Below are 24,357 nucleotides of genomic sequence, written 5' to 3'. Positions count from 1 at the left end.
AACAACTTCGCCCAAAGTGAGGAAATCGTTAAAGCAAAACAATTGTTATGGATTTTTCAATCAAAAACAACAATATTTGGAAGGGGGTTTTCAACTTTTTCTCAAAATTTAATTTTTTCTTCTCTATGCCTAAAAGATAAAAATTTTTTTATTTAAAATTCCTGAATAAAATTATTTTTAATGTTATAATTTTCTGAAAGTTTAAAAAACTAATTTAATTAAGTTAAAATTTCTAAATTAATATTTCAAATATTTATTATGAAAATTCTCTTAATTTTTAGGAAATTAGGAAAATTGTTTTAATATTAAGGTGTTTTCGTGCAAAAACCCAAAAGCTAACCAAATTTGATATATTCTTTAACCGAAATCAGATGCTTGTCTATGGACAATCTTAAAATTTAAAAAATAATTTGTAGAAAGTTACTGTAACTTTTTCTACTGAAATTCAAAGATCTAAACGCATATAAAATTTTCCTATTTTATTCCCACAAAAATTTTACAAAATTAGCGTTCATTGAATTTATCTTTTTCGTTATATTTGAAGTTTTCAGAAATTTTAATTTGCCTTATTATTCTTTTAAACTTTCGTGCAAAGTCCAATAACCTAAGCACGCTTCAAAATTTGTTAAATTAGTAATTCCAATTTGGGAAAACATTAATATTTTGGAAATTTTCAATATTTTTCAAAAATTTATATATTTATAAAATAAGTTTCTGTTATATAAAGACGCAATTGAAATAAAGTTTTTTTTGTTTTTTTGAAAACCTGACGAATTTCAAAATTTTTGTGTGAGAAATATATTTTGGTCTAAAAATTAAGCAAATATTTAATGTTTTCAACTCACATTTCACATTATTTTGTGGCAAAAGTCATTTTATTTAAATAATTTAATAAAAAATTTAAGTAAATGTTTTTTTTTTTTCGAAATTCCGAGAATTTATCCAAAACTGAAGTTTTCTCAAATTAAAATTGATATCTCAAAAATTTTTAATTTTCATGCAAAATCTTGAAAATTTTCATGCAGAGTCAAAATGGGCGAAATATCAAAATCGTCTTTTAGATCAATCCAAAAAGTTGAAAATAGTCTTTTTCGAATGATTTTTATTGGAAAACTCAAAATCACCTTTTCACGAAAAACTAATTCTTTCTAGGAAATTTGTACCGGAAATGAAGCAATCAAAATTTGTGACTTTTGTAATAAAAGATAATACTGGCAAATACAGCTGTCGAAAAAATGAGGTTATGTTGTAATCATCGACTTTATTATTGCATTATGCTCAAAATCAAATTTTGAAAAATTTTGTTTGTGCTCATAGTCGGAATCCCCAAGCATAATACAATAAAACTCAACATCTTTTTAAGTAATCTAATTAATGTACGAAAACAATCAATTCTTTCCTTGTGGAAAATTTAATTTTTTCTTGCGCTATTCCCATGGAAACTCTTAAAAACTCTCCAAACTTGAAAATCTCTACGTTCTGAATACATAATATGAGGTATCTTCCGGTAATTCAGACATCAATTTTCCATTTTTTAACAATTTTTCATGGAAAGCCTTAAAAACATGTATATCTTAATTTCTTTAATGGAAAGTTAAGGACTTTTTTCTTTTAAAAATATTTGTTTTGAAAATCTCAAAACGGATTTTTTGAATAGCATTATTAATTACTAAATCTAGTTTTTTTCTAGTTTTCAGCGGGTTAGGGGTTAGAATATACCCGCGGTAGGTATGCCTGTCGTAAGAGGCGACTAAAATACCAAATAGATTCGGGGGTTGTGTAGCGCAACTCTTTCAGGTTGCCAGCGCAATACATAGCTTCTCCAAACCCAATTGCCAAACTCACCTATCCGAGGCGAATCCTGTTTCGTGGGGGTGGGAGGGCGTTATGGCTTAGAAGGTCGCATGTTGTCATAACAAATCGTTCCAAAGATGGTCGGGCTTGGTACCGGAACGTACCGGATCTGCATCTGGCAAAGGATCACCAAAATCGGTAACACTCGCCAAGGCTTTTGGAGAGTGTCCCTATCGCTACAACAACAACAATAACAAGTCTGAAGAATGTTTTAAAAATCTTTTGTAGCGGGCTTCTTTTTATATTTTTTTTTTTTTTTTTTTTGTACTTAATTTTGAAGAGGTTTAATGCCTTTAAATTCAGCTACTTTGAAATATTGAATCGGTTTACTGAGCATTTTTGTGATAAATTTCAAAAAAACTAAATTTTTAAGAGCTTTAAATGTCTTTAAATAAAACTAAATTAGGAAAATTTAAATTTTTTTTTCTGTGAATTTGTTTTCTGACCGAATATTGACCGAATTTGTATATTAAAATATTTTGTGTGGCGAATTTCAAAAAACATTAAAAAAATTTTTTTTTATTTTTTTGTGGTCGAATTTTTAAGAATATTTCAAAACCTTTTGAAAGAAACCTTTTTTTTTACAAAAATCTAATATATTTTTTGTTTACATTTTCTTGAAGACATTAATTAAAATAAATTAGGAAATTTTTAATTTTACTTCTATATATTTTTTTTTTTTTTTGATCCTACAAATATATATATTGTGTAATATTTTAAGTATTTTGTATGATAAGTTCGAAAAACTTTAAAAAGTTTGTTTTTTTATTGGACAGAAATCCCACAAATTCTTTTTTTCGTGTACTCAAATTTCAAGAGATTTATTAAATTAAGTTAGTAACATTGAAATTCTATAATATTTAATTTTTACAAATCGAATTTATGCAAGTGGAATATTTAAGGTATTTATAAAAAAATTTTTTTTGCATAAAAATCGAATAATTTTTTTTTTTTGTGTACTTAAATTTCAATAAATTTAATTGATTCTAAATTAATCTAAAGAAGCAAATTTACACATTTTGCTGTCTCGGATTTATTCCATTGAATAATATCCGATATTAAAGTATTTTTTGCAGTCGATTTGGAAAACTTTTCTTTAGAAATTGAAATTTTTAATTTAAATTTTTTTTTTTTTAATAAAAATCGAATACCTAGCTATTTTTATGCACTAAATTCTCAAGAGAGTTGAACTCCTTTAATATTATATAACTAAGGCAAATTTTGATATTTTTTTCTATAACGAAATACTTGTTTATTGAAATTTGTTCACTGTAATAGACAATATATATTTGTTTCTTGGCTATCTCAACAGTCCACCAAGTACACCACCCTTTCGTCCCCTCCATATCACCTTTTTGCTTAGGAGCCTTTTAATAGCGCAGCCCTGACTGATGAATGAACAACAGATGCACTAGCGATTAGTCGCCGCCGCTATTTTTGTGGACAAAGACAGCGGGGCAGTGGTGCGTTGCGGCTGCACATTGCAAGCCATAAATTGAATTTACTGCATTAGCCAGCACGCACGCATTGCAATGTTCAAATGTATGCAGCGTTGTAGTATGCGTATTTAGTTGTTGTCAACTTGATGCTGAAATAAAGAAAAATTTTTGGTGCATTGCACTTGAATTAACTGCCTAATGCGCGTACTAAAACAGCAAATATTTTATTTCTTTTTAGTACTTGGTTTTTTTTTTTTTTTTTGTTTTATAGTTGGACATATCTTATCTACTTCATCATAATTTTACTGTTTGCCTTTTATGCAGCCTTTGGTATGCAAAATCCATTAGTTAAACTGCCACTGCTGGTGCCACTTGTAAATCAAAGATTTTTATTAAACTAAAACTAAATTGGTCAGTCGCGCAGTGAAAATATCAACAACAAAAAAATTTACCTGCAGCTGCTATATGTGCAATCATACAGCCTCATAGTAAAAATGAATACATACTTGCAACATACAATGTTGCAGACAGTAGCCATTCAACAGCCCACGTTCAAGCACATTGCATACTCTCGAAAGATGTTTATGTGTTTGTGATTGCTATTGTAGCCCCCTATGCCAAGGCAGCTGTCTTTGCTGAATGAGACTAATTGTTCAATGCGAGCAATCAATTAATCGATTGGCTATCGTAAGGTTAATTTGTATTTAAATCATTATGCCATATTGGGGTTTAGTAAAATTAACTACAAAATAAATTTCTACATTCCGCTGAATTTTTAAAATTATTCTGTTTGTGGATCTTAAGGTATTAGGATGTTAGCTCTTATTTTCCACAGATGTCGCAGGAAACATATTTTGACATTAAGAAAATAGGTATTAGTAAAAATTTGAATACAGTAAGAAGGACTATAAAATACGATAGAGCCATCCTATTTAGTTTGCCGGTTCAAAAAATGCCTTATTTCATAATTGTTTGGAAAAATACTCTGCCTCAGAACACTCTATTTTCAAAAGCGGCTCATTTGAGCATAAACTTAATATATTTAAATGGTTAAGAGGGCCGAATCAGAAATGTGAAGGCCCAGGGCAGAGCTACTTGTGGAGGCACTTATGTGATTGATATCAGTTTGCTTTAAAAAATTTATTGGTTAAATCCACGCAATTGCTCTGCAGAATTATTTTGGTAAGTGGCTTCAAATCACGTCCTGTCCAACTACCAAGACAACGTAGCTCTAAATATTGTAGTATAAATATACATTGGCTGTTTAAAATCACGTCCATTCCAACAACATTAATACTCGTAATCGTTTAATGTTGTACGGCCTTACTTTTAATCCCGACAACTTATTTAATACTGTGACAAATATTAGCATCACTAAGCTGCTACTAATAACAACAATACAGCAGCCACTCTTATGTAGAAGGCTACGAAGAGATATCTCACACACACAAATATGTAGTCATCATCCGAAATAGTTACTCACATATACACACGCATATGGCTATGGTAGAAGCGTGGACTTCGGATATACATGGATACAGCAGGTAACTAACCGAGCATGAGATACAACTGTTCGCGAAATTATTATACTTTAGGAGAACTAGCCGAACGAGGAAATGGAGAGTATAAAAGCAGCGCAAGCTAAGTAATAACTAATCAGTTTTGATTTAAGCACGCTATTTGTTGTGAAGTATAATTGTGAAATACTACTCCCGAAGTAATCTAAATAAAAACCAGTTTGCAATACTGAATATTGGAGTGATTTATTCAACAGTTTAGCGATTCGAACGTAGCAGAAGGTTTCAAATAACTGGAAAATCCCTAAAATTCATTACAATACTATATATATTCATTTATTAATTAGTTTACAAATTTAGCAATAAATAAAAATAAATGTAAGGCGCGATAACCTCCGAAGAGATCTAAGGCCGAGCTTCTCTTCCAATTTGCGTCGTGCTCCTCCTGATTTTCCCTACAAATTGGCCGGACGGGACCTACATGTTTTATGCCGACTCCGAGCGGCATCTGCAAAGCAGATGAGTTTTCACTGAGAGCTTTTCATGGCAGAAATACACTCGGAGCGCTTGCCAGTCACTGCCGAGGGGCGACCCCGCTTATAAAAATTTTCTTCTAATTGAAAAACCTTATTTCTAAAATTTTGATGTTGCTTTGCCCGGGAGTTGAACCCAGGGCATACGGTGTGATAGGCGGAGCACGCTACCATCACACCACGGTGGCCGCCACAAATTTAGCAATATTCGAACTAAATATACTTGTAATAGAAAGCGTATTAGATAATTTAACATAGTTGTAAGAGTGATTCAGGCGAACGCCTTTATAAGCTCAAAAAGGAGCTGTATGTCCAGTAGGGGGCTGACGTGTGGTGTTTAGTAAGAAGATGAAGTGAAGTGCCATAAAAGGAGCAGATAAATAAAATCATACGAACTAGTTGCAGAGTAATGTTTTACAATTTAAATGCTCATATATATAAGTATAGCTAGTTGAGAATTTACAAAATAGAATAAGAGTCAGCATATGAATTTATAATCACATTTCTGATGATGTCGGAACGGACGTGACACCAATCACCAAAGTGTATTTTTAAGGAAGCTTGGAAATGTATATCTTCGAATTTATGGTATCCTTTTTAAAATTTTGATTTCTTGACAAGCCGGCGATATCTAAATATATGTGTATACAAATGATTGTTGAGTATGTTGTCGGAATGGGCGCGATTTCGAGCAACAAAAAATCTGATTACGATCCATACTATAGGTATGCATTTATTAAAAATGCTGTTGGAGTGATCGTGAATGCAAGCAGGTACAAATTTCTGACAGCAATTATGGTTGCGCTGAATGGCAGGTTGGAAAGGATGCGTTCCCAATCCATCCAACCTAAAAATTGATTTTAATTATTCCAGGCAACAAGTAAATTTTTTTTAATTAGGAAGAGCGAGTTAGAAGTGTTAAAATTGACACAATGATTATTAAAATACTCGCACAGGCACGGAAAGGTTCGTGCACAATTGTGATCGTCATGTGCTTAAAACGTGATTTAAAGTGCCTGAAAAGTACGTTAAACATACCTTCCCAAGCAAAAACGGGATATTACCTAACACTCTTGTAAGTATTAGCTTAAATAATACACTAAACATCTTTCTACGCCAAAGTTTTAAGTGTAACTAATGAGGTGAAAAGTGTAAAGTAAAATTTTTTTAACCGGTTACTTTTTGAACCGGCTACAATTGTTTAGTCGGTTACTTCTCCGAACCGGTTACATTTTTTGAACAGGCTGCTTTTTTGAACCGGTTACAGTTTTTGAACCGGTAACATTCTTGACGGGTCATATTTTTGAGCCAGTTACTTTTTTGAACCTGTTACTTTTTTGAGACGGTTGCTTTTACAGAACTCATTTTAAAGTGATCACTTTTTAAAGGCAGTAACTTTTTTGGAGCCGTTTACGGTTTTTTCAATTTCTTTGGAACAGATTACATTTCAAATAATTCGACTTATATGGAACCGGTTACTTTTCAAAAACTTCGACTTTTCAAAAACTACCGTCCAGATTTGGGAACATTTCAGGGTTCTTCTTGTTATAATATAATGACTATTTCATGATAAGAAACTTCTTTAAAATTAATATCGTGAATATTTCGCGATCATTTTGAATCAATTCTTGCCACTGTGGCGTCATTTCGGGGCTACCTCTTGATCAGTTCTGAACATTCATTAGATTATTGCGATGTTTTTAAGGATCTTTTCGGGGCTATGTTGGTAGCATTTCAGTATTGCTTCGGGAATAATTTGGGACTGTTTTGAGGCAATTTTGAGAAAATTTAAGATTCTTCTTATGACCATTTTGCCACTATTTGGGAACAATTTCGGTATTTCCTTCGGGATGTTAATAAAACAACAACAGATATCAATTCAAAACGCATTAATCATAAATCAACAAAAAATATCCAAAGTGGTCATTACATTGTTTTTTTAATACATCATTTCCAACAAGGAATTGTCCTTGGAAGGACATTCATAACTCGCACTACTAATTTACATATTTACGCATCTTATTATTTAATTTCAAATATATAACAGCTTAGGAATATTTGAAAGCGCAACATTGTTAAATGAAATCGCACACGAGACATGCACTCACATAATTCGAAGTACAAAATCCCATAAGCATTGTGAGATCGTCATCAATTTTCTTAGAATGACAAGGCGTAAAAAAATTTTCCAAATGGACCGCGGCGACTATAACTTGAGCAGGACAAAGCATTCACACGCCGTTTGATATTCAACTTTAAGTTGCAAGCTGCACGCCATAACGCTGAAGTAGCATAAAAGGAACAACAACAAGAAAGCAAAAAGGAAAAAGCAATAAACAAGAGCGGTACTAGGCATTCGTCACAGTTGAGCCGCTAATTTGCATAATGCTTTCAACGTCTTTCGGGCGTTTCACATTGCGGTCGAGCGCACCGCTTACTATCGTACAATAATGTCCTTTTTCCAACGGTATTAGCGGCCACTACACCCCGCCGATGGCACTGCCGACACTGCGCTTGCTTACCCATTCAACGTCCAACTCACTGTAACCCCTTTTTCGCTATCCTGCAGCATATTGTTTGTAAGCAACGGCCAGCGCACACTGAACTTTTCACATTTCTTACGTTCTATTCATTCGCTTTTGTATAGCTGAGCGATGTCATTTGTATGATATCTTGGACAACACCTTTACAGAAGACTTCCATCTTATTATGTGTCTTATAGAATCAGTTTACTGTCCGCTTTGAAATGTGTTAGTATGCACACACACACACACATTCGTGCATATTAAATAGCGCCTAAAGCGTTGTGTGCGCCAGTGATGAGTTGAATGGATTGTGGACGAAGCGCATTATTATGCAAAACGCATGCGCACCGGCCATTATGAGGGGCATTTTTGATGAGCTATGCTGTGCTGTGATTGTGTTCCCACTTTGGGTTCAATGCGCTTGATCGGTCGGTCGGTACCTTGGTCGGTTGGTTTATAGCCAACGCGTAACCAACCCTTTTCATTGACTATCTGTGGCTCTGATTGTTTTTGTTTGCATATCTACTAATGCTTATAGACAACGTATGTAGGTATGTACACTCAAGTGGGAAAATTATACAAAAGATGGAAAAGGAGCTTAATGTTACGGCCCTGAAGATGCTGCGAATGGGCAGTGATAAAAAGCAAAAGGGTCACTGATGTTCGACGCTGGACGTGCAACCCTTGGTATTGGTTTTTTCTTTTCTAAGTTTATATATAACGTCCTTTGGCATTATAATTTTATTGCCATTGTTGTTGTTCGTGTTGTTTTCGATGTTATTATAAATACATATTATTATTGTTATTATTGTTATCTACTGGCGAACCGTTTGCGTTATGTTAATTCAAAACAACAGCGCATATAGATGTATGTACATATATATGTAAGGATCAATGTGAGCATTAAGGTGATCAAAATGACAACAATGTGGTTAAACTTTACCAAAGAGTTTTGCTGGAGCCTACTGAAGTGTCATAATGATCGAACATATTGAGCGGAACCTACAATTTATTGAAAATATAAAAAATTGTCTATAGAATGGCCGATTTCAAAGGTCGTCCTATGAGAGATATTTCCTTAAGCTTTCATCATTGCAATCATATATTTATCATATCCGTCTTTCAGGCGGAGATTGTAGACGTAAAAAAATCAGCAGAAATTCTGGAGGAAGCTGCAGTTGCGTCAATATATATATTGATAGTTAGGCGGCCATCAAGGCAATAACCTCACACAGTACTTCATCAAAAAGTGTACTGGAATGCAAATAAGCCATACATCATAACTGGGTGCCCGGCCACAAAAGGATAGAAGGTAATGAAAAGGCCGACGAGTTGGCGAAAGAGGGTGCAACATGCGATGAATTGACGGAAGAGGTTCCTATCCCTAACAAAAGGAGCCAGGCGTTGCATGTGACCCACCAAAAAAGGAAAAACAAGGACAGAAGCGTGGGTATGTAAAATTTCTTAGATCATGTGCAAATCCTAGGACGGTAGACCCACAAAGTTAACTCACAATTCATTCTGTAAGCAATACCTATAAAATCATAAGATAGTCCCAAAATAATTCTGAAAACGGTTCAAAAATATCCCAGAATTGATCGAAACAAATCAATTATCCCTATTTGATCGAAAACGAAAAAATATGCTCCCGAAATGATCCGTGATAGAGTTCCGAACCAGTCCCGTAATAATGGATTAAAATCACAAAATGGTCAAGCAACTATCTCGAAATTAGTACTTAATGATACGCTATTAGACCTCAGTAAAACGGAAAATGATACCGAAAACAATCCGGAAATGAAAACTAAGTTATCCCCTAATGAATGAGAAATACTCGTAAAATATTCTCAAAAGCAATCCGAAAACAGTCTGAGAATAAACTCGAAACGGCGCCGAAAGCAATTCAGAAATAATCCTGAAGTAAATACTTCACGGATTTTTCCAAAACTTGCCCCCTTTCTCAAAACGTCTTATTCCTAAATTATTAAGACTCAAGTTTGAGCGATTAAAGAAATGGCTCTAGGTGGTCAGCAAAAAAGCAATACACTTTTTTTGCACCACCCTAATAATTACACAACCTCACTTAATTTTACTTTTTTGCAAGTGTTCACTTTTAAAAATAAAATCACGTGCACATATTTATAATTATGCTTATTCGATCTCCCTTCATAAACATATTGGTATAGTTCACTTAAGTTCTGCTGTTTCATCCTGAGCCCATTCATCAGCATCATAAATTATTAAGTGAAATTGAAAGCTTTCATGCGACCAGTACAGGCGCAGTCTTCTCTAAAAAAAATTATAGTTATAATAATGCCAGGACATTACGCAACGCTTTATGGAGCATGTTTTTTTTTTTCTTTGTATGACCATTAACCGGTTTTCCTATTAGTTGCAATATGTTTTTGTGTTTTTTGTATTTTGAGTATTCGAAAACCGGTTTCTAAAATTAGATAAGGTAACCCACAAGGGTGAGTCTGCGCTTTATCTTGTTGGGTTGAAAAGGTAAACTGACGTTAACCATATTCAGGTAGTTTAAAGACAATATTTTTTAAGCTAAAATCGGATATAGAAAAATGCAGCTCTTAAGGTGAGATGCGGTTGATTTTTTATAAGCTCTAGGCTATAGGAACATATATATATATAAGTATCTTAGACCACATATAAATATCCTACAGAAGTTGCAATATAAAACGTCAATTGCCTCCTTAACCAAAAAGGACATACAGTTCCTGATAGAATTTGAAGCAATACACGCTGGGATATGAGTACCAAAACTGATTGGTTTTTTTTTCTTCATTTTCCTATAGTGTGTATACCAGTTTCGACGTTGTGCCGTCATCAGTGCCATTTTTCGGAATGATTGATAACTGTTCCAATATAAATCAGCCTCGAAGACTGATTAACCTCGCTCGTTACCTACAAAGCAAAACAGGTAATGCACTAATATATTTATATCACAAAATCACGTGGAGTCTACATTTTTTTACTAATGATACTTGGGTTGGACTGCATCCCCTATTAAATCATAGAATGCCCAGGGTGGTTCTTATTGTGAGGACGAATACAAGTCGCCAATTTTAATAGTTAGGACTTGCTACAGGACACTTAGGACAAGCAGGAGGTTGGCCTTGTACTGGAGATCTATATGGCTGGTATTTTATCGGACCTTTAGGGCACTGTAGGTGCCTTCAACTTATATGGGAAATGGGTTTACTATAGAGGTGATGAGGGTGCCATACGGGATATGCCCACATATATACTTCTAGAAAATAGTTAAATATGTATACTTATAACCGTTTTAATGATTCGAAGCCCGAAAACTATAAACAGGGCAAATGTGCTGAGTGAACCACATTACACTTGCGGGAAATTATGGTTGATTTAGTTTTTTTTTTGTAATAAAGGACACAGAACACACACTTTTTAACCTTAACTCAGCTACAGGCGCGGATCTACGGGAGGGGGGGGGGATAGGGGGCATCCCCCCTCACATCCGTCACTGCTCAGCTATAACTATCGTCCCCGGTAATTGTTCTAACTGGGCGAAGGGATGGGCTAAAGATTCTACGAACGAAAATTTATTTGCGAGTAGGAAAGCGTGCAGCTTCTACTGTGCCATTGTACGGCACTAAGTGGAAAGCGCCTAAAACTACGACACACTTTTAATGTTAATATAGAAAAATATATGTAGGAAACTATTTTGAGCAAATGACAGTTATAGGAAAATCACACAACGTACAGTTGGGAAATTGTATTTTTTATTGGATAGAGGCACTCGCTTCATTTGTATGCCAGTCTGAGAGCAGATACTTCGATAGTCCAATCCCAACACCTTACCTTACATCTACAACCGTGTAATGTTATATTTGATGCGTAAATATATTTGCTTACGTTATGGTAGAGTTCCGAATGTAAGCGTAAGCGTAAGTGTTGTCTTTGGAAGTGGTGTGCTATATGGGGGAGCCTAGAATGTAAATATAAGTGTAGTCACTACACTGTAGCAAACCGTGGGGGCAGTTGACCTGATAGAGTTGATATGAGCGAAATCAGACAGCAAATTACGGCAAGGCAAAGGCAAGGAAAGGAAAACAAACATAAAGGCATAGGTGAGAAAAAGAATGATTAGAAATCAAAACCGAACTCGAAACGGAAAATGGTTGGCGTCAATGTATTGACGGTCTTATATCGATAAGTTATCGGTTTGTTATCGGAGGTTTATGAGCGTGTTACCTTTTTAATATCAACAAATTATAGGTTTGTTGTACATACATAAGGATGTTATCGACGAAGGAAAGAGGAGTTATCGAAGTTTTATAAATTTGCTATTGATAGCAAAGATTATCAATTAGCTTTAGCGATGAGTTGTCGGTCCGTTTTTGAAAAGCTTTTGAGTTGTTATCGCAAAGGTACAGATAAGTTCTCAAAAAGTTTTCAATATGTGATCAAGAAGGTAACGGCTCGTTATCAAGAATATATCGATTTGTTATCAAAATGTCAACGATATGTTATGGAAAAGTTATCCATTATTCGTCGAAAATTAATCGATTATTTATAGAAAAGTTGTAGATATGAAAGCAAAGAGTTATCGAAACCATTTTGTTATCAGAGTGTGACCAATTTCTTATCGAATTATTATCAATTCTTTCTTTATGTTTTTTATTGAAAAGTTTATGTTTTGTATTCCAAAAGTTATAGCTTTTTACCGATTTTTTATCAAAAGCTTATCGATTAGTTTAAAAGTTATCTATTTCTTATCGGAGTGCTGCCAATTTACTACCGTCTTGTTATCGATTTTCCATCGATGATTTATCGGTTTGTTATAATACAGTTATAGATAAAACTTCAACATAAAATCGATGGTAATCCGTACCTCGTCGGTTTCCATTAAAGTACTTTTACGGGCGAGCTGTAGAAGAATTATTTATTCCGTAACATGTCCTAGCAACCATCAGCGTGCTAACTTGTTAACTTGGTTCGATCTCGAGCTCAAGGCCCGTATCTGCGCAGCTATGGCAGGTGTCTGTAAATTTCTACCTTCTATTCCAAATTAAATAATAATCTTTCAATTATAAAAAAATTAAAAACAAAAAAAAAACAATAATTATAATACAAATTATTGTTTTAGTCCTTGGCTGGAACTCGAACCAAGAATTAATGAAGACTAAAAAAAAAAAAAAATCAAAACACATTGAAAAATACAAGACACTTGTTTTAAACTTGCTGGCTCTGCAGAATTTAGGATCTTTAGTTAAAGAATTATAGTTCTGAATTATTTTACAACGTACGGAGCTGTTCGGATATTTACGTTCAATTTTAAAATTTTTCGTTTATTCTTTGATGCTTTTCATTGTAGACCCTACGTGCTAATTAATCCTTGAAACAATATAAGCTGAATAGAATTGAAAATATATCCCATCTTCTTATAAAATAAAAGTATCTCTAAGGCCCAGATTTGCAGAAGTTGGTTAAACTACGCTTAAACTAACATTGCTTAAACTCTAGTCACATTTAAACTCCAGCTAAACTACTGAGCAGTTTTTCAGTCACAGTTTAAGGCCGCCTTTTAGGTAGGCTTTTTTATGCGGCAATATTGGTTTTTTATTATCTAGATAATTTGTAGATACGGCAACAGCTGGATTTTGTTTACCCAACAAACATGGATAAAAAATTTCTCCAGCGAAATATATCTAGTTCCGGAGGTGATACCCAACGTCATTATTTAATTATTCTTAAACCAAATAGTTCTCTACTTGATATCCAACTTTATTCTCCAATCACTATCCAACTTTTGAGAAATTTTGTAAAATGTATAGTTCTCGAATCTCCACCGTGGAAACCTTCCTTAAGACGTCATTCTTAACATTCTCAAATGAATATTCAACACATTTCCAGTTGATATCCTACATTGGATGTCGAGTTGAGGTGGAGTTGAAACCAAAATCTCCAAGGAGGTACCACCAAAACCAACAGCTGTTTATTGTGAGAAACAAACACGTGGTTGATAGCAGTAATGAAGAGTATTTACTCAAAAATTTATTATATATATTTTATTTTATTTTCGTTAAAATACAGTGGCATGGAATCTTACATTCGAGTCCAGTTCGAGAGCCGCATTGGATATCGAGTTGAAGTGGAGTTTAAACCAAAATCTCCAAGGAGGTACCACCAAAAGCAACAGCTGTTTATTGTGAGAAACAAACACGTGATTGATAGCAGTAATGAAGAGTAATTAATCAAAAATTAATTATATATATTTTGTTTTATGTTCGAGAGAATAATGTGGCATGGAATCTTACATTCGAGTCCAGTTAGATAGCCACAAGTTGGGAATTAAATTTTTTCAACTTAAGTAATAGAATTTTTTTTTATAAAAAATTCCCTCTTTTGCTTTGTACGCTATGATTCTCGAGTTGAGCCACTGTTTGGAAACAACTCTTGAGATTTTAGAAGTATGCCTAGTTATCAACATGAGCTCTAATGCTATTCCAGCCCAAATGCTTGTTGGGTATATCCGACGCCACTTCGAACGAACGCAAATAACTGATATGTTAACTAGAGTTTAACCTTGCCAGATCTGCCACTTAAGCTCAGCTTAAACTTCAGTTAAAGTAGACTGAAAAACTGCAGAATAAGTTTAAGCGTGGTTTAACTGACAAACTGAGTTGAACTTGTACTGAAAAACCGGGCCTAAATGTATCAAATACAATTGTTCTCTCTTCATTTGTTACATTTGAACTCATTTGTTTGCTTGAATTATCTATAGGTGGTTATTGTAATTTCAAATTATACCATTCCTACATTGAACACATTTTTATTTTTTTAATCATATACTAAACGTCTCAGCATTATATTAAGTATATTGTTTTACATTTTTTTCTTTCAATTTTAATCTGCTTCTTCTTCTCACTCTTCCATACCATCTTCGCTTTTAACATTAACTTCGATAATGTAGTTAATTAATGCGATACGAATGTGAAATTTATTGCCCACACCCGAAAATGTATTCAACCAAGCCGTAAAAATTAAAAATTTTAAGATATGCCATACTTAAACGACATACAAACATAAGCATTAATATGCATGAGCGCCTATACACACACAAAATACATGTGCTTATACAAATTAATACAATATACCTATGCATCTACAAATATACATAGATAAATGCGAACGCTGAAAGGCGCTAAAAGCAAACTAAAAGATTGTCCACCAACTAAAAACGATTTTGGTTATTGTCGTGATCAGCGACGCACGAAAAAATTTCGTTCATGGGCACGTTGAAAACCAAATCCAAAAAAACTCAGCTAATAATGGTGAAGCGATGGTTCAATAAAGCGAGATGAAATCTTATAAACCTTTATAGCACATACACACATATGCATACTATATTTAAGGATCATTCCTTGTTAAATTGAAAAATGGTAGCAAAGAACCATATTAATTTGGTGAATTTTTAATTTTACTCCAACTGAAATTTGAAATGAGTTTGATTCATTTTGTTTTGTGTATTTTTCAACAGGGTCGGTTACTAATGTATATTGAAACAATTTCTATCATCCCTTGTCAAATGAAGCATGACACTGAAGATGGCATAAAGCCGAAACCGATTTGTCTGCAAAACAAATTCGACAAGAGATGACGGAAATTGTTTCAATATACGTCAATAAATTCATATTCTTCTTCACCTGCTTTATTTATACTTCTGAATTATGTTTAGAGCCTAGCAATGTATGAACTTTTCTTTTCTTCTAACTATGATTGTATGTATGTACCTGAATGTTCCGTAAACGTTTCAACCGATTTGGGTGGAATTCGGTGCATAAATAATGCAGTACATTCTAAAAGGTTCCATTTAGATATTGTCACTAAATAGTTGTTTACTTGGTTGCCACCTTTTTAATTTTTTTTTTAATTAAATGAGATATGTAAATTTTAAGTTTCCCCATCACCTAGGTTTGCCACCTCATAGGTTAGATTAGGTTGAACTGGCCGGTCAATAAAGACCTCACATAGACTGAATGTGTCCATAGCGTTACCAGAGGTTGTTTAAGAACCAAACGGAAGAACCCCAATCAGGTGCCAGGACATATGTACGTTATAGAATAAATCCGTCCTCTTAGCAAATACTAGCAGTTTTCTAGAACCCAGCTTGATTGCTGCCTCGAGATCTGGTAAATCTGCTGAGAGCTGGAGCCTTGACTTGGCGAGCGCAGGACACGAACACAGAACGTGCACAACCGTTTCCTGCAGCTCACACATTCTGCACTTGCTGTTACTGACACGGCCTAACTTATAAGAATGTGACGCCAGAAGGCAGTGTCCAGTCAGTATGCCCACCGTGAGCCTTAAGTCTTCTCTCTTCAGAGATATGAGCCACTTTGTGAGTCTAATATCGTAGGCTTTGCACATTATCTTAGACATTTTGAAGCCCCGCGCTTTTGTCCACGCCTTTCCTGCTTGATGTGTCATATGCAACTCCTGTCTCCCTTTGATTTTTTCCAAGCGGATTGGAAGTCTATAGTCGACTCAATGAGTGTTGCATCCTCCTTTGCCAACTCGTCGGCTTTTTCGTAACCATCTATTCCTTTATGGTCCCGGCTAAACGACGTTTTTCCAATGCTTCTTAGCATTTCAGCACATTTCTTGATGAAGTACTGTATGAGATTATTACCTTAATCGCAGCCTGACAATCAATATATATATTGTGACGAATATTAGCAACACTAAGGGATACTGTCATCTCTAAGCCGATGCTAAGCAGTGACTTGTATGCATTATGTCTACACATATGTACGTAAACGCAGCATAGAAGAGACGCACAAACACATGCAGATATCTTATATAAGATACTCCCTAAAGTAGGCAATTATAATTGTGCTCACATATACACGCGCATATGAGAAGCTATAAAGGTATTAATTTTATAGCTGATAACCAACTAGCAAATTCTAGAAATGTAAGCGCCTAGAAGTATGCGAACGAGAAATCACAGAGTATAAAAGGCAGCAACAATAGAGGCACGAGAATCAGTTTGATTTAAGACGCTATCTGGCGAGCAATAGAAGTGTTATTTTGAAAGTAGTCTAATAAGGGCCATTTTGCGTTATTGAATGGATGGTGGTGTTATTTATTCAACAGTTTAGTGATTCGAACGTTAGTAGAAGGTTGCAAATGAGAGGAATTTCAGTAAATTCGTTCCAATATATATTGACGCGACTGCAGCTTAAGCACGCTTCCTCCAGAAGTTGTACTACTTTCTTCACTGCTATAATTTCCGGCTGAAAAACGCTGCAGTAATCTGGCAGCCTGTAGGATCTACTTATTTCGGGGACGACGCAGTACACAGCAGACCCAATATATGCGTATAGTATGTTCTGCCATTTCTGCACTCTACACCAACCCTCCGGCTCCTGCCACCTCATAGTATTAATTGAATTTTGTATTATAAAAACACTATTTTCTTTAAAGTAAACTGGCTCATTTGAATCAAAAAATTTATTGTTACCAATATTCTATACTCTGTGCTTTTTCACTAGATCTTAGTATAGGTAGTTAAAAAAAACAAAGGCATCACTTCTAAGTACTCGTAAAGTAAGATGTGTAAATTTAGACGTGTGCATCTAGAAAAATTATATTTTGATTAAAACAGAGCTCGCCAAAGTATTGATGCGAAACAACAAAAGAGGTAACTTTGCCCGAAAAAACCATCTTGGGCTTATGACCAATATCGATGAGTTAGTTTTTTATTTATTTATGCCCTCAGGGGGTTACGGGCCCAGAATAATTCTACGTCAGGTATGCCAGTCGTAAGAGGCTCGCAACCCTTTGAAGGTGTTTCCCGCGCAATAGCTTCTTTAACATAATAGTCGACCTCACTTACGCGTGGAAAATCCTGTTATTTTATGAGTTCCTCATGAAACTAGGCCGGAGGAGGGAATGGTCTATAAGGTTCATGTGGTCATATTAAATCGTTGCCGAGGTTGTCGGACTTGTACCTTAATAAATATCCATAGCGAATAATCACCGTCGAGTTACCGGTTTGCTTTCGGCTTGTTATCGCCGAATCATCAGCTATTTATAGTATTGTTATCGACGGGTTACAGATGTTTCATCGTTTTATATTGAAATTTTGTCGGTATCTGACGAGTCTCCGTTTTAAATAAGTAACACCCTGATATAAAATTTACAACACTCCTATAAAAAATAGATAATTTTTCAATAACAAATCAGTACGATAAAATATGCATAGCTTTTCTATAATAAATCGATAATATTTGGAAAAACTAGTGCATAACCTTTTGATAATAAATCGATCAGTTTTCAATAAAAATCGATAAATTTTGGTAATACTTCGACAAAAATCGATAACTTTTGGATAGTGCATCAATTTTTTAAATATATCAATATGTTTCGATATCTAATCCATAATTTTCAATAATAAGTGGTAATTTTTCGATAACAAACTGATACCTAGTCGACCAAAATAGATAGTTTATTCCTCCCCTTTTCTTTGCTCTTATTTTCTTTCCCTTCGTTTCCTTTTGGCACCGAACCTTAGTTTATGTAAAATACTTTTACGGAGGGCTGCTACAATCTCGGCTATAGCTTTACATGTTTGACTGAAATTTTATCGATATATATGGTGTATTCCATCCCATTTCGACCAATTTTGAACCCGACCCCTTTAGAATTAGCTGAAAGTTTTTCTTCTTTTTCTAGCTTACGAAAGACGTTTTTCAGAATTTTTTCAAATTTTTTCATCCAACTCAAAAAAAGTTATGAATTTTAAAAAAACACCGTTTTTGTTTTCAAAATGCTATAACTTTTTCAAAAATTTACCGTTTGGATCTTTTTTTTTTAATTTGTTTTTAACTTTACTTTTCGGAAAAAATACAAAAAAATTTTTAAATTGTTTTTTTATTTTTCATTTTTTTGAGATTTTTCGAATTTGGCCATTTTTTTTTTTTTTCATAAAAAACTTCAATCAATCCTGCAATCATCCCGGAGTGGGCCGGGTGACTCTAGACTTTGTTTGTATGATATGGGTAGCAAATGAAAGGTGTTAATGATTATTTTAAAAGGGCGTGGGGCTTAGTTCTATAGGCGGACCCCTTTTCGAGATATCGCCATAAAGTTGGACCAGGGGTGACTCTAGAATTCGTTTGTGCAATATGGGTATCAAACAAAAGGAGTTAATGAGTATTTTAAAAGGGTGTGGGCCTTAGTTCTATAGGTTGACGCCTTTTCGAGATATCGCCATAAAGATGGACCAGGTGTGACTCTAGAATGCGTTTGTACGATATGGGTATCAAATTAAAGGTGTTAATGAGTATTTTAAAAGGGAGTAATCCTTAGTTCCATAGGTGGACGCCGTTTCGAGATATCGCCATAAAGGTGGACCAGGGGTGACTCTAGAATTCGCTTGTGCAATATGGGTATCAAACGAAAGGAGTTAATGAGTATTTTAAGAGGGAGTGGGCCTTAGTTCTATAGGTGGACGCATTTTCGAGGTATCGCAATAAAGGTGGACCAGGGGTGACTCTAGACTTTGTTTGTATGATATGGGTATCAAATGAAAGGTGTTAATGATTATTTTAAAAGGGCGTGGGGCTTAGTTCTATAGGTGGACCCCTTTTCGAGATATCGCCATAAAGGTGGACCAGGGGTGACTCTAGAATTCGTTTGTGCAATATGGGTATCAAACGAAAGGAGTTAATGAGTATTTTAAGAGGGAGTGGGCTTTAGTTCTATAGGTGGACGCCTTTTCGAGATATCGCCATAAAGATGGACCAGGTGTGACTCTAGAATGCGTTTGTACGATATGGGTATCAAATTAAAGGTGTTAATGAGTATTTTAAAAGGGAGTAATCCTTAGTTCCATAGGTGGACGCCGTTTCGAGATATCGCCATAAAGGTGGACCAGGGGTGACTCTAGAATTCGCTTGTGCAATATGGGTATCAAACGAACGGAGTTAATGTGTATTTTAAGAGGGAGTGGGCCTTAGTTCTATAGGTGGACGCATTTTCGAGGTATCGCAATAAAGGTGGACCAGGGGTGACTCTAGACTTTGTTTGTATGATATGGGTATCAAATGAAAGGCGATAATGATTATTTTAAAAGGGCGTGGGGCTTTGTTCTATAGGTGGACCCCTTTTCGAGATATCGCCATAAAGGTGGACCAGGGGTGACTCTAGAATTCGTTTGTGCAATATGGGTATCAAACGAAAGAAATTAATGAGTATTTTAAGAGGGAGTGGGCTTTAGTTCTATAGGTGGAAGCCTTGTCGAGATATCGCCATAAAGATGGACCAGGTGTGACTCTAGAATACGTTTGTACGATATGGGTATCAAATGAAAGGTGTTAATGAGTATTTTAAAAGGGAGTAATCCTTAGTTCCATAGGTGGACGCCGTTTCGAGATATCGCCATAAAGGTGGACCAGGGGTGACCCTAGAATTCGTTTGTGCAATATGGGTATCAAACGAAAGGAGTTAATGAGTATTTTAAGAGGGAGTGGGCCTTCGTTCTATAGGTGTTCGCCTTTTCGAAATATCGACATAAAGGTGGACCAGGTGTGACTCCAGAATGAGTTTGTACGATATGGGTATCAAATTAAAGGTATTAATGAGAGTTTTAAAAGGGAGTGGTGGTAGTTGTATATGTGAAGGCGTTTTCCAGATATCGACCATAATGTGGACCAGGGTGACCCAGAACATCATCTGTTGGATACCGCTAATTTATTTATATATGCAATACCTGCCAAGATTTTAAGGGTATTTTATTTCGCCCTGCAGAACTTTTTCATTTTCTTCTACTTAATATGGTAGGTGTCACAACCATTTTATAAAGTTTTTTCTAAAGTTATATTTCGCGTCAATAAAACAATCCAATTACCTTACCATATTTCATCCCTTTTTTCGTATTTGGTATAGAATTATGGCATTTTTTTCATTTTTCGTAATTTTCGATATGGAAAAAGTGGGCGTGGTCATAGTCGGATTTCGTTCATTTTTCATACCAAGATAAAGTGAGTTCAGATAAGTACGTGAACTGAGTTTAGTAAAGATATATCTATTTTTGCTCAAGTTATCGTGTTAACGGCCATGCGGAAGAACAGACGGACGTCTGTGTATAAAAACTGAGCGTGGCATCAACCGCTTTCGCCCATTTTCACAGAAAACAGTTAACGCCATAAATCTATGCCCCTACCAAATTTCAAAAGGATTGGTTAATTTTTGTTCGACTTATGGCGTTAAAAGTATCCTAGACAAATTAAATGAAAAAGGGCGGAGCCACGCCCATTTTTAAATTTTCTTTTATTTTTGTATTTTGTTGCACCATATCATTACTGGAGTTGAATCTTGACATAATTTACTTATATACTGTAAAGATATTAAATTTTTTGTTAAAATTTTACTTTTAAAAAAATTTTTTTTTTAAAGTGGGCGTGGTCCTTCTCCGATTTTGCTAATTTTTATTAAGCGTACATATAGTAATAAGAGTAACGTTCCTGCCAAATTTCATCATGTTATCTTCAACGACTGCCAAATTACAGCTTGCAAAATTTTCAAAATACCTTCTTTTAAAAGTGGGCGGTGCCACGCCCATTGTCCAAAATTTTACTAATTTTCTATTTTGCGTCATAAGTTCAACTCATCTACCAAGTTTCTTCGCTTTATCGGTCTTTTGTAATGAATTGTCGCACTTTTTCGGTTTTTCGAAATTTTCGATATCGAAAAAGTGGGCGTGGTTATAGTCCGATATCGTTCATTTTAAATAGCGATCTGAGATGAGTGCTCAGGAACCTACATACCAAATTTCATCAAGATACCTCAAAATTTACTCAAGTTATCGTGTTAACGGACGGACGGACGGACATGGCTCAATCAATTTTTTTTTCGATCCTGATTATTTTGATATATGGAAGTCTATATCTATCTTGATTCCTTTATATATGTACAACCAACCGTTATCCAATCAAACTTAATATACTCTGTGAGCTCTGCTCAACTGAGCATAAAAAAGGTCGATCACAAACAACTGAACAACTTGAAATGGAATGACTCCATACTTTGTGTAGAAGTTTCGACATAAACCAAATTAAAATTTTTTATTGTGTCACAGCCACAAAACCGATACTTATACACTTAGTTTGTGAGTGTATATGTGTTTCCGTATTATTGTTAAGTATAGATCAAATAGGCCATGAATCTGCAGGTGTAATAATACTCAGGCTATAGGTAAATTTGTTCGAACGTATTGAGCTTACGCTTTGGATGTGCGCTACAGTGAAATAGTAGAAAACTAGGCAGAAAATAAAATAACTTGAAAACATAATATAAATCATACTAGTTGGAAATAGACCAGATGTTTTTCGAAATATGACTTCCTCTCTCTTAGCAACAATGAGTAATTAGTACATCGCACTCGGAAGTTCACTGATTTTTTTCCAAGCCTATTGCGAGGGTTTCTGAAGAATTGTTTGTCAACTTAATGCAGACACTAGTTCAGCTTGGTCCTCTTACTAGTTGTAACTCAGTGTACTTTTAGTGGCTCTTACTATATGGTCATTTCATTTACATACCTACGAATAGGTATATGTTGCTGCTTGTCTATATTTTTGTAAATATGTAATATTTAATTGGAGACATCAGGTAGTTTGGAGTTGAGGATACGCACACCGCACACGCATACATATAAACTTACATGCCAGATAACAATGTAGACCTTAATTATGGAATTTTTATAATAACTGGCGACAGTTTAAGTTGATAATGAATGCGTATAGATGCATTGCAGGGAAGGGCAACAATTACTATGCGTACTTGTTAAAAGACTTTTGCTTTGTATGTCATTCAAAGTCTCTGCATCACCATCTTAGGCCTCATATTAGTATAACTGACGAAAAAGCTGATTAAACGTGTTTTATTGAATGTTTTATTATTTTTAGTCTCAAAGAGTGAATAAGTGAAAAAGTAGATACATGCGCTACATAAAAGTAGTTGTAAAAAATATATCGAAAAAGTTAGATTTTGCTAAAAAAAAACTAGCTCGTAGTAGACTATTCTATAGAAATAATTACTCACTTTTAGTAAACTATAAAACATTTAGCTATTAAACTAGTTGTCAAATCACAGAACGTTGCCGAAAAAATAACAACCAACTGTGCCTCTTTTTTCGGCTATCTTACTTACTTAATCGGCGTTTAACCGTGGGCCGTACAACAAGGCGCCAAGTCTCTTCTTCTCTTAACTGCGCCAATTGTTCACACCAAGGGATTTTAAATGGTTTTTCCACCTGGTCCTTTCAGTGGATTGGGGGCCGCCCTCTTTCTTTGTTTCCATAGGCGGCTTCCGATAAAAATACGTTCTTAGCCGGAGCATCATCTTTCATACGCATAAAATGGCCTAGCCAGCTTAGCCAGTGCGTTTTAATTAGCCGAGAGAATATTTTGCTTTTAAATTGCCTAACTGCTCCAAAGAAGGATTTTTCGGCTATCTCTATACAAAAATAGTCAGTTTTTTTTCAATGAAAATAATCAAATAGTTTATTTGAATTGTTCGAGACGAACTTATAGTTAACTCGTATCTTCTTTTCCTGCATGAAAATGAATTTGAATCCGATAAAGTGAGAGAGTTTTAGGAAAATTTTGAAATGAACTTTGGAATCTTTTTATTTTTCTCAACCCTTTTTTGAAGGAGAAAGCATCTAAGCAGTTAAATATTTTTGACCAGCTGACATAAATCAACCCGTATTTGCAACAAAACATAGCATTGCATACTTCCAGGCGCAAACGCGTGCGAGTACATTTCTAACCACTCAGTCTCATTGCTTATATGCAGTATACATAAGATTAAACAGCAATGATTTAAGCAGTCAAATATATTTTGTCCAATCCTATGGGCAACGTAAATATGTAGTGCATTCTTTTAGGCTCAACCATTTTTATTGGAACAATATTGGATATTGGAGGCGACTCACAATTCGGACTTTAAAGCCGTATGAGTGAATTCCGAATCTAAGCAGTTAAAATTTTTTTTGACCAACCGGGTATACAGCAAACCATCTTTGGAACAAAAATGAGTACTGCATACTTTAAGGCGCAAATATCTTTTTTGGACTAATGTTAAATAATTTGTCTGCACATCCGAAGCGAGTCTTTTTAATTCATATTTGTGGCTACAGAAATAACTAAGTTCGAGTTAAAAATTTAAGATTATTCCTCAAATTTGGCGAAAAGTTGAGTTAAAAGGTGGAATAAGTCTCTTTTATTCGCACTATCAACAATCACATCAGAAAAGCTTATAAAAAAAATTTTTGCATACCAAACAAACTGATCGGTAACAAAATCTGGGAACTTAAGATTTCAAATTTAAAATAGTAAGAAAAGGAGATTTGAGTCGTAAATGTATTGATGATTTGAATCATTAAGGACTATATTTTGCTGAAGTTTGTATTTATAAATATGAAATAATTATTACAAGT

The 24,357-nt window shown here is 34.6% G+C and overlaps 1 protein-coding gene across 23 annotated transcripts in view; it reads right to left on the bottom strand.

The window, feature by feature from the left end:
* The window catches only part of grh (grainy head), a 663,099-nt gene that overhangs the window by 279,285 nt on the left and 359,457 nt on the right, over window positions 1-24,357 (bottom strand). The window lies entirely within an intron of this gene.

This window comes from Eurosta solidaginis, chromosome 3 (genome assembly GCF_040869045.1).
Source record: "Eurosta solidaginis isolate ZX-2024a chromosome 3, ASM4086904v1, whole genome shotgun sequence".
NCBI classification, from domain to species: Eukaryota; Metazoa; Arthropoda; class Insecta; order Diptera; family Tephritidae; genus Eurosta; species Eurosta solidaginis.
Note: the sequence above shows the minus strand (reverse complement) of the source record. Positions and strands in the feature narration are given on the sequence as shown.